At 36.6% G+C, this 12,540-nt stretch overlaps 1 protein-coding gene across 4 annotated transcripts in view; it reads right to left on the bottom strand.

Moving 5' to 3' along the window:
- The window catches only part of LOC101742301 (hemicentin-1), a 166,132-nt gene extending 154,642 nt beyond the window's left edge, over positions 1-11,490 (bottom strand). For 3 of the 4 annotated variants that reach the window (XR_009976694.1, XM_012691255.4, XM_012691256.4), the window contains exon 1: positions 11,267-11,490. The gene's annotated coding sequence lies outside the window, so the exon portion shown is untranslated. The remainder of the gene's footprint in view (positions 1-11,266) is intronic. The other variant, XM_021348680.3, reaches the window with a different exon arrangement.
- Positions 11,491-12,540: the final 1,050 nt, after the last annotated feature.

Below are 12,540 nucleotides of genomic sequence, written 5' to 3'. Positions count from 1 at the left end.
CTACATCCAGCAGTGGAGAGATACGGGCTGATGATGAACGGGCATGCGGCCCACCTGATGATGAGGGGTTACCATCCCTTTGGAATGTCAGTAATGCCAGCGGCATAGCCAAGTTGCTGTCTACAGCTGAGTAGTGAAGCAAGTTTTGTTTGAAAAAGGACACGTTATAGCGCTAGTCTAAAAATACTTTTACACTTAATTGTATTTTTCCAGTTTTCGCGAGTCATAGACATATTTAAAAATACTTTTACGATTTAATATTATTTGTTTCGAATACAGTTTTCGTGGTCATGAACGAATAGGTTGTTATATAAAAGTCGACGTTTGAATACCGATGCAATGGGTAAATTTGAGGCTTGAGCCGCGTCTCAAGGTTGTGATTTTCGATATTTTTGTATCAACAATAATATGTTATACGCATTGTATTTCATTGTAATAAGACTGTTTTATCGTTCTGATTTGTACAGAACTTAATTTGTATAACACCTTCAAATTGTCAATCCAAAACTTAGATAATATTATGAAATTATTAGTGAATTGGGTTCTCCCCTATGTTATGAATTAAATTATTTCATTATCCGCTTAGAGTTAACTAAATAACGTTGTAGCTCAAGCATATAATATATTCTGTGATATATTTAACTAGATGAATTTCATCTCATCTCATCGTGGTTGGTGCTTTATTGTACTATGACGTCCACTTGTCGATTCTAGAGTTTGAATAAAATGTAGTTTATTTTTTATTGCTTAGATTGGTGGACGAGCTTATGGCCCATCTGGTGTTAAGTGGTTACCGGAGCGCATAGATAAGAGCTGTAAAGTCTCAGTTTTAACAGTACAACGACCTATCCGCTCGTCAAACCGCATTACTTCACGGCAGAGATAGGCAGGGTGGTGGTACCTACCCGTGCGGACTCACAAGACGTCCTACCACCAGTAATAAGAGGAGGATGTATGCGTTTTACTGCTAAGTACTTTAAAGGTTTATGTCCCAAAGCAATCATGCGAAGAAGAAGAATAGATAACAGCCAGCATATAATAAAATTAAGAGTTTCACTTCAAGCATCAAGGTAGGCGACAGCAAACGACGTCAAAATTACTATCGCGTCCGGTAACCACTTAACACCGGGTGGGCCGTGAGCTCGTTCAACTGTCGCTGAAATAATAATAATAAAACAATGAATTAACTCAAATCAATAATTAGAAGACATCAGTGCTTATTAGCCATACACATTCCAAACAAAATGATTTTATTAAAAAGTTCGAAACTCATTCTAGAGTTATACAACAGACGATGTTAGGTAAATTTAATTTATGTATTTATAATGAAAATGTATAGCAATACGCAAGAAAACAAGCGAATCAAAGAGGCCATGAATATCAATTTCTTAGTATGTATAAAAATAGCCAAAGACAAACTCATTAAGTGGGTCTACCGTTTTTTCTTATATGTGAAAAACAGACTAAATTTTTTTTAATTAGCTATTGCCAAGCTTGCAATCAATAAAAAAAATTGAAATATCATATCATATTTTTCAAAATACTAGTGGTCCCGCAGTAGTCGAAATTCGACTATAATTAATTGGAATTGTAAGTTTGTACACTATTATGATTGTATTTTATACTTCTATAGTCACAAATTTCGCCAAGGCTACTCTATAAAAAATATTAATAAAGACAAACAATATTTAATCTATTTTCAATTTGACCACAGACGTGAAGAACAAAAGTTTGACAATAAATAGTATGCATGCGTGTGTGCGTCAAATACATGGTATGTAGTGTGTGTAATGTTTTCTTTATTGATTTAATGTATCTTTTATGCATTATTTTGAAAAAATATTAGCATTGTGCACTTCTTCTCTATATTCTCTATAAGTGTGGAAAATTTCATACTCCTCCGTCCGCGCAATTTTTGTATAAAAGGGATACAACGTTTTTGCTTCACGTATTAATATATAGATTTGGAGCGAGAATTAAAATCACGAGGCGTCAGTGATTAATGTCAAATTTTAATTGACAGAGCGAACACTAGTTTCGATGTATTGTATGTATTAGTCTTTTACATAGCCAAACATAAATTTGGATAAACACCTAAAAAGTAGTTCATAATTACGTATTTCTAGATTTATCCATATATTATTTTCAATACGAAAATAAAAATCGCGAAAATTTTATGGTAATTCACTGTCTAAACTGATATAACATGATTTTGCGTGGGTTGCTATGCTATTCACGGTCTATCTTTTTATATCTTTTATTTTGCTCAGTATTAACAAAAATGCTCTATTCACAGAATTGTAATAAAATTTTTATGTTTCATTTACATGTTATTTACCTATTTACTTTACTGAATAATACCAGAGGTTCACGGCAACGAGAATACCATTCGTCTTACCATTTAGAAACAAGGAAAATCTTAGTTCGGTCTCTTGGATCCTATTTGAAGATGTGCGCTAGTGCAGAAGACAAATATTGTGTCATGTTGAAAAATAGACGGTGGTTGGTAAAGATATTTGTGGTTTACCAAAAATTGAATAGGGTTATCAATAAAAAAATAATAGAAACATTTCTTTCCATCATTTACAAGAAAAAAAAGGAGAATAATGAAACGTGTTGGTTTGTCATTCTTTTAGGCAGCAACGGAACGATCTACATAATTATATTTTAACGGCCGTCTGGTGTAGTGGTAAGTGACATGGTCACTACACAAGGGGGTCGCGGGTTCGAATCCCGCCAAGGGAAGATATTTGTATGATAAATATAAATGTATTTTCCAGGGTTATGGATGTATATTAAATATATGTATGTGTATAATAAAAATCTTACATTTATTTCCGTTATCTGGTACCTGTAACACAAGTTCTTTACGAACTTATCACGGGACCAGTTAACGTGGCGTGATTGTTAATAAATATTTATTTATTTATTTATCTGACGCAATGTGTTCATTAATTTAAAAATACAAATTAAGCACGAGTGAAATCGCGGGCCACACATAATTTGATATATTTATAGTTGTGTAATTATTTAAAACAATTTCAACAGTCAACTGGTTTACAAAGTGTCATCTCCGAGATCAAAATTGAGGTCACTTTGAGTTTGAAACAGTACGTCACAATAATAGGGTTGCTTTATTGTTTTGTGACTCTATTTAATATTTACAACAATTGTATGTGTATTTGCTTTAAAATTTAACAGTTTTATTCTAATATTTTTTTATTTAGCTGGGCTATTAAAAAGGTACGGGTCAACGGCATGGTTATTTAAATATTATAAATCATTAATTATAATCTAAATTACCTCTAAGTACGAAATACTTAAGTGTTTTAGTTTACATTGCTGCTATAATTACGATATTTATTTCCTGCAAGCGTTGAAAGATTTTATCGTCCGCAAATAACATTTTGGTCACCGAAAGAAACAATATGGTGGAGTTTAAAATTCCGAGAATTAACATTATCTAATTGTTTGGTATATGTATGATATCTCCTATTCTCAATACTGGCAACATTGGGCTCTAATATTTGGCGTTGACTTTTTGGCGGGAACGCGAGGAGTGAAGTTGTGTGATTTGTTTTATTTTGTCTATTTAGTGTTTCTTCGGGTTCAAATGTGTAATAATGGTGGTTTATTAACTGTTTAATGTCTGTGAAAGTGCACAAATGTGGGAAAATGAAACAAAGCTGCTGGACGTAACTTCTCGGGATCCTCCAAAAAGTCCACTGAAAAAATCTTAGTAAATGACCATCATTTTACTGAGATTATATTTCATCCCATTTCATTTCATTTAATTTCATGTCAGTTGATTAATGTCTCAAATTAATCATCTTCATTTCATTTCACTCCATAATATCATTTTTCATAAAAATATGAATATAAATTAAAATAAGACATGGTCTTAGTTACTAGGTCATAAAATCTATTAAAAAAAAAGTGTGTGTGTCCGCTCCGACGCACGACTGGAGTTTACTGGATATAAATATAAATTTGTGTCAGTTGAATACAGTAAAATATGGAAGTTACGTATTCTAGTGAGAATGATCCGGGAGTTGCGGAACACGTGGATGCGGTAATTAAGTAAGTCTATATAATTCACTTTTACAATTAATATATAAGTTGTCCATTCACTGATAGAAGGAATTGTTTATATTTAATAAGCTTTATTAATAAATGATTTGTAGCGGGTTATATTCGGGTATCAACCCACTAACAGTTGATACGTTCAGGAATCGAACCCGAACGGCGTCCGGCCACAAGCAAAACGATGTCGGTAAATTAAACGAAACAATACGAGAAATAGTTCTATATTACGACAACACGATACACTACAGATTATTAACAAATTAACGAGACACAAAACAAACGACTAACAAATATATGAAAATACAATAATGAGAGAAACGCGCGATCAGTACGAGGCTTTGTGGCGGACTGCCGGCGCAGCAGCCCGGCGTCACCTGCGATAACGCGGCCGCGCGTTGGCTCCTGATTGGCGCGCGCACGCATCACGCAATCAGGAGCCAATCAGGCGCATAACGCATTTCGTGTGACATGCTATACTCTCTAGTACGATTTTGGTCCCCATAATTTTCATACCCCGGGCCTATATATGTAAATCGATTCTTAAGGAGTAAACTCCAAAAAAATATATCTGGCGTTTGTATATTTCCGAATTCCAATGTATTTTAAATCAAAGCTAGGTAGGTAGGTCTGTTATGAAATATTTTGTTTGTTGTTTTCACGTCATTTCATTTTGTTCTGACATCTTTTTAATCAAGACAATGGTCTGACAGCCCAAAGGACAAATTTGATAGTAGCTCTAAAATGAACCATTTCATTGTGTTCGATCACCGTAGACCTATTAAGCTACGGAGGACAATAAGATGCTCTCCACAACCGGAGCTGACAGACTATAACTTGAATCAAACCTAAATAGTGGGTACTTTTAAATCATTATTACTAATCATCGTCAAAAGCCTGGAGAAAAATTGGAGAAATGAATTCGAAGCCGCAGCGTCTTTATCACCCATCAAAAGGGGACGTATGATTGATTTTGGCAAAATTAACCGTATTTACATTGTTGATGTCTATGCTATTCGATATATATAACATATATTATTCGCTATAGTTGTTTATGTGTATGTAGTCGAAAACCACTTTATACCAGTTGGACCGTGAGTTAAGAAAAAGAAAAAAAAAAAGAAAAGACGAAAGGAGAAAAGAAAAAAAGAGAAGAAAAAGAAAACGAGCAAAAAAAGAAATTCAATAAGTGCTCCGCACAAGTTCCAAACAACAACATTTGGGCCGTCGGTATATCGAGCAATATCATTCGCTCGGTGAAAGATCTTCCATTCGTCGTTAAATCCCTACAAACTAATCTATCTATCTATCTATATATAAAAATGAATTGCTCTTCGTTAGTCTCGCTAAAACTCGAGAACGGCTGGACCGATTTGGCTAATTTTGGTCTTGAGCTATTTGTGGAAGTCCAAAGAAGGTTTAAAATGTTTCAATAAATATGAAAATGCTCGGAAGTAAATAAAAATCACAATTTTGTTTTCCCTTTGATGTGTCTCCCGTCGGACGGATTCCTTTTGTTTTTTTTAAGTATATTTTATACAAAAGCTTAGGTTTTTATTTATAGATTGAGGCACTACGAAGTCTACAGGGTCAGCTAGTAAAATTACAAAAGAAACATGCAGAAGGCGACACTAGAAACAGATAGCCTGCCTCATTTGATTAAAAACCTCGTACATAAGATGTATGAAGAGATCCGGCTAATTGCGTGTTGGCCTTCCCTAATGAGTTTATTAGCGAGCCGGGCAGTGTACGTTTTGAATATTTTATCCGGCTGGCCTTACATACACGGATAATCGAAGCATAAGGGCGCATGTATTCATTACTTAGATGTAGAAATGTAGCGTTTATTAATAAGAATTTAGAGGCCTTTTTTGTTGGTAAAAGTTAGTTTTTTTTTTTTGGAAATGGAGTTAATAATCGTATGTTTTGTTTCCGGACTGAGGGAGCTAGACCCAAAAAAGGGTAACAATGAAAAACCTACACGAAAAACTAACATATTTTTGCAGTGATTTTTAAGGCACTTCCCAGATCATATAGGAAAGTAAGACCTTTTTCTATCAATTCAGCTTGCCGCCAATAAGAGTATGCAAAAAATATTTTTTTAGATATTTTTTTATTGCATAGATTGGTGGACGAGCTCACTGCTCACCTGGTGCCAAGTGGTTACCGGAGCCCATAGACATCTATAACGTATATGCCGCCACAAACCTTAAGAAATGAGTTCTAAGGTCTCAGTATAGTTACAACGGTTGCCCCACCCTTCAAACCGAAACGCATTACTGCTTCACGGCCGAAATAGGCGGGGTGGTGGTACCTACCCGCGCGGACTCACACGAAGTCCTACCACCAGTAAATCACTCATAAACAAGACGGTCATTGAGGCTTGTCATCTATATCTCAATTATATAGTAAGTACTGGGAAAATAACAATTTTGCGGGTTTCGTTCTTAAGATCTTAATTCCGTCATTGTAAAAGTAATTCACGAACATGAGCTAATTACGTATTTCATTAGAAAAAATTGTACTCGCTCGATACAAGTATACCCCTATTTATTATTTATTTATCCTTTAGGCCATGACGACGAATTGAAATTCAAATTCTTTGTAAACAATGATTACGAACAAATTATCGAAAAAAAATATTCTTTTTTTCCTAATAAATTTGGAATAATACGGTAATTGAGCGCATGTATGACACAAAAGGACGCTGCAATGTATTAAAAAATGAGAAAAGTCAAACTCGCCCAGTTTCCCTTTGTCAGCTCTTATAAGGCTACGGGGCATTTCCGAAACGCTAATAAAATCCTTAGATTTGTTACTACATTATACCGATCTCGGAACCTTCGACCCCAAAAGATCATATATCCTCAACGATCTAATCTCACCCTTAATATGCTGTAAATAAATATCAAATTCCGTACTTATCTTTGCGGGTTCAAATGCAACTATACTTCAACGATGACACGTGGTACGTTCTGGAAAAGGCTTTCATTTTGATTCATCTGCTTTAGCGTTATTGGTAGTCGAATATGATATAGAATTAAACTCAACCAAACTCAACCCAAAAACAGACACAGCCCACTGAGTTTCTCGCCGGATCCTCTCAGTGGGTCGCGTTTCCGATCTGGTGGTAGATTCTGCGAAGCACGGCTCTTGCTTGGGTTCGTGTTAGCAACAACGTCAGGTTCAAGCCCCGTGAGCTCACCTACTCGCCCGGTTACGCTGACATAGCCTCTCGAGTCTCAAGGCTATCAGCTTAATCATTTTGATAGTAGATAGTTAAAGTTGGATCTCAAAAAAATATCATTGCTTATAGCTCTAAATTGACGGACTAGTTCTTCTCATTTGGTTCTAATCTATTCTAATCTATTAATGATAATAAATAAAGCTATTTAAATATCGTATAATTGTAACACATTAAAGCTAAAGGGCCCGGAAGACGTAGAACTACCTTGAAATCTGATCTTCTTATCTTGAATCTAGAACGCGATTGCAGAACCGCCTACCGGGTCCAATTGTAAATCTATCGAAGGACCAACACTTAAACGTGCCCAAAATGTTTCTTTAATTGATCTTAACAAATTGGGTCCACCCGTTTAGGAGAACTTGAGTGAAAAGCAAACATATAGAATAGTAAGTTACATCCCTGACCCAGACGACGGGGCAACAAACACCCATCGTCGCCTTAGACATGTTATTTCGGGACCTCCCGATCCATTCTCGGTTATTTTAGGCATTCCAAGCACCCCTCACCGGCATCGTCGAATGCGATGAAGGGTTAAACATGTAAGTTAACCCACAGATGCAAGCCATTGAGTTTCTCGCCGGATCTTCTCAGTGGGTCGCGATTCCGAGTCATTGGTATATGCAGCGAAGCACTAGTATTGCTTGGCCAGATATTTGCAGAATTCTTAGAAATCTTTGAGGCTCAGCCCCGTGAGCTAGCCTTCCAGTTGGGGTGAAGCCAGACCCTCGGTGCTCCTGGCAGGCAGGTAAATAAAAAATAGTAAAGAGTAATAAAAAATATAAAGAATACTTTAACCTGACATGTAATCATTCAGAATACTTTTTTAAATTTAAATTGTCATACGTATCGAACAACTATAAAAACAATAATTTTATTGTTTTGACTTAATAGACAAGAATTCAATATTTTTTTAAATGTCAGTTTTCGCTTTCTATAGAGACGGTTATTTTTTAATTACTACTGCGGTAGGTAAATTAGTCTTTTTGGTATTTGAGAATTTAAATTTTAGTGTTCATATTTATAATAACAAAATGCAAATCACAGAAACGAAAACGAATTGCGTACCTAAAACAAACACAGAAAGAAAAAACAGAAAAAAAAACCCTCGTAGAACGTTGCAATAAATATATGGGGATATAACAGGCAGGCGGTGGGTCGTAAAACTTATGCCAAACACCTATGCAGCAGGATAAAAGGACACGCTGCCCCGACCCCAAGTAACGTGGAATAAGGACAAGAAGAAGAAGAAAAGGTAAATTATTATTAGGTATATAAACCATTCGTTTATGTAAATATTGAATTAACATTAGTATACTTATCTACCCGCACGAAAGATGCCTAGGTGCCGGAGAGCGGGCCCCCCTGACATTACGGTCTGGGGACCGGCGAGTGGGGCCTAAGAAGACGACGTGCAAGCTGCTCTGCACGCGTTTTACGCAAGAACATCTGGGTGATGGAAGGCCGACTATCCTCGACCCACGCAGGTTCTGACCCATTGGGGTATTCCGTAGGATAGCCTAGTCTAAACGGCGCCATCAAGGCGGGCTTCGGATAGCCTGCCGACTGAGAGGGTTGGGGGTCGTGGCGCCGTCGACCGCCGGTCCGGCGTCCCGAGGGGGAGAGTGATGGGAGAGCTCCGCACTAAACACTTCACTTTCCACCCTTTGCCTTTTCACGAGTTCGGAAGTGGGTTGTTGAGTGACAGGAGGTTTTAGTCAGTTCGACCCGACATGCCCCGCGCCCCATCCCCAGTGGAGAACGGAAATCTGGCGATTTCATCGTGACAAAAAAGGTGAGCCTATTTATGCCGCCCTGTCTATTACTGCCGCCATGAAGTCATTAAGTTTGAAGGATGAGACAGTGATTACAAAGTACGGCTGAAACTTTGGTTACTTAACACCAGATGGCTCATAAGCTCGTATAGCGATCTAGAACGTGTTTATTTTTTTAAAGTACCGTATCGATCAATGATTTGGCAGGCAAATATCCACGTCGTCGGGTCAGTGAACGCGAGAAATCAGTTGTAAAAAATCATTAATCGTTCAAACTCATAACGTTATATCGCACCTTTAGAATTGAAGTGGTTCAATTCAAAATTCGCGTTTTATTGCTAAGCTCCAAAAATGTAATTGTAGAATTGTATTTTTTTTAGTTTTTTATTTATTTTTTTATTGCTTAGATGGGTGTACGAGCTCACAGCCCACCTGATGTTAAGTGGTTACTGGAGCCCATAGACATCGACAACGTAAATGCGCCACCCACCTTGTTATATAAGTTCTAAGGTCTCAAGTTTAGTTACAAAACTGCCCCAGCCTTCAAACCGAAACGCATTACTGATTCACGGCAGAAATAGGCAGGGTGGTGGTACCCACCCGCGTGGACTCACAAGAGGTCCTACCACCAGTAAAAAAACCACAAGTAATTGAAGAACTAGAATTTTTTTAGTTTTTTGATTATAATACTTTAAGGTATGCGATTGATTTAAAAGAGACAGAAAGAGTACGTTTGTCCTTTTCTGAACTAAAATAGACCATTAATTTTATAAAGTCGAAGTTCGAAAAACAAACCTAATTTTCTTGAAATATTTAGTCACTTCAATTTTAAAGGTGCGATATGCTAGAACTTTAAACTTTTTAGTAAGTGACCCTGGGACTGGCGCGGCGTGGTATTTATGTAAAAGAGATGTCATCACGCCGAATATCGTTTTTAAATTCGTCTTTTACCCGAATAAGACAAAAGGAAAAACGTCTTTAGTAGTCTGTCTACATTTTATTGACATTTCTTGCCATTGCCCACAAAAAGGCGTTTTATTTTTCATCATTTCAAAGTCAAGTAAGTATATCAATATTTATTTAATAAGCTAATTAATTAATAAACTAATTATTTATAGCAATAATAACTGTTCATTGCATCCATTTCGGATAGATAATGCTAAACTGTCACTTCTAAGCTTCTAAGCTGACAACGATAAAAAAAGTATCTGCAGTCGGCGTCCATGCGCCACTTCGATAAAGCGGCACGACACGAGAACCCTCTCATCGTGGCCGCCGGTAACTACATTCCCGATCCTGCGGACAGAATGGAAAACAGTCGACGTCGCCCAAAACACGTCATCTCGGATCCTCCCGATCCACTAACGGTGCTTTTAGGTACTTCAAGCACCGGTCACCGTTCTCGTCGAACCCGTCGCTTGCGACGAAGGGCTCGACGAGTAAATTAACTCTCAGACACAGCCCACTGAGTTTCTCGCCGGAACTTCTCAGTGGGTCGCGTTTCCGATCCGGTGGTAGATTCTGCGAAGCACGGCTCTTGCTTAGGTTCGTGTTAGCAACAACGTCAGGTTCAAGCCCCGTGAGCTCACCTACTAAAGTTAGGGCTACGCTGACATAGCCGCTAGGGCTATCAGCTTAGGAAGGAAAAAAAAAAAAAAAAAAAGAAAAAAAAAAAAAATTGTTTTTTCTGTATATCCTTGTTAATGTCCTCGTGTTTTTATGTTTCTAACAAACGATTCTACTTTTATTATTATTATTATTTAGCTGAAAATTATAGGCTAGATGTTGAATCCTAAAAAAAACTGACCATACACGTACCCACAAAAATCCACTTTCGAGATTTCAACATTAGTAATATTTAAAATTAATACATAGTTTGGTTCACAATAGCTAGTTTATTATTCGTGTTTATTGCAATAGTAGTATTTGTTTCAATTCCAATTTTCACTGGGAAATTGTAGCATTATGAATAAATACTAAAACCTAAAAATAAACAAATGCAAATATTTATTTTATTACATTCAAGGTCCGAAAATATTTAAAAGTATAACATTTTTTCAAAATCGGATTTAAGATAAAACGCATTTATTAAACACTTCAAACAAAATAAATTATTTTACATGAATTAGAATAAATTCTTTTTTTAATAAGTAAAGCTACTCACAATCTTAATGCTTTCCCAAAATAAGAGATAAAAAAATCACCAAACACACATTCCCGAGTTGAACTTCACAATCACATTGGAATGCTCACTAAAAACAATAAAACACGTAAATACGTTTTAAATAAAGAAATAAATAAACTTTTAACTTTGATCGTCACGTGTTCCGGAAAGTCAAAAGCGCGCGATAGGCACGTGCGCCCCTAACGAGAGTCAATTCAACACTGGACACAGATTAAGTAGAAACTAGACAGATACCGGCGCAGAGTAATTCGGCGTGGAACAAGATTTTAAATAACAAGCCGCTTGTGACGGAGCCTTCGACTTTGTACAATACCATTTCGCGCTATAAGCTTTAGTAGGAACATCATTAAAACGCATTGGTATTTTATTATTAATGATTTCCAGTTCTCGCCGTCTATTCTATAATAAGTAAGGCGATATTTTGGAGGCCAGTGAATTTGATGTCGCTTCAGAGAATATGTTATTCAGAGGTGGTGGGTGGTCTATTTTCTAAATCGCATTGTGTGATACGTTTTTTGGGATGAACAAATAACTCTATGCCTAACAGAAGCTTCTAGAGTGACTTCACGAGGTAAGTATACGAAGCAAAATTAATTACCTTTAAAACTCCCTGGAGCATAGATAAAAAAAAAAAAAAAAAAAACATTTAATTACTAGAGCGATTCAGCGTTTTATGTGATTGAATCACTTGAACGGAGTATTCGGTACAATGTTAGTGAATATACGGGTATGTCGTAGTACAGGAAACTAGTGAGACTAGTTTTTTTTTTTTATTGCTTATATGGGTTGACGAGCTCACAGCCCACCTGGTGTTATGTGGTTACCGGAGCCATAGACATCTACAACGTAAATGCGCCACCCACCTTGAGATATAAGTTCTAAGATCTCAGTATAGTTACAACGGCTGCCCCGCCTTTCAAACCGAAACGCATTACTGCTTCACGGCAGAAATAGGCAGGGCGGTGGTACCTACTATATAATCTAATTTCCCCCAAAGGCCCATTGAATAGTATTCGTGAAGAATTTCAAATGTTTATCACGAAAGCTCCTCCCGGATACGAGAACCCGAAAGAAATGTAAAGTATACTTACAGTGTATAGTGTGTAAATACACACTTATCGATAAAATTTTACGATTTAAAATTTACATATATACGTTGTAAAATCATGTACCGCTCAAAAGCAATTGCGACAATTTGTTACTTATCCTCGATTAAAATCGATACTGCGCTAGAGGAAAATAAACATTGTATA

This window comes from Bombyx mori, chromosome 25, assembly GCF_030269925.1.
Source record: "Bombyx mori chromosome 25, ASM3026992v2".
Taxonomy (NCBI): Eukaryota; Metazoa; Arthropoda; class Insecta; order Lepidoptera; family Bombycidae; genus Bombyx; species Bombyx mori.
Note: the sequence above shows the minus strand (reverse complement) of the source record. Positions and strands in the feature narration are given on the sequence as shown.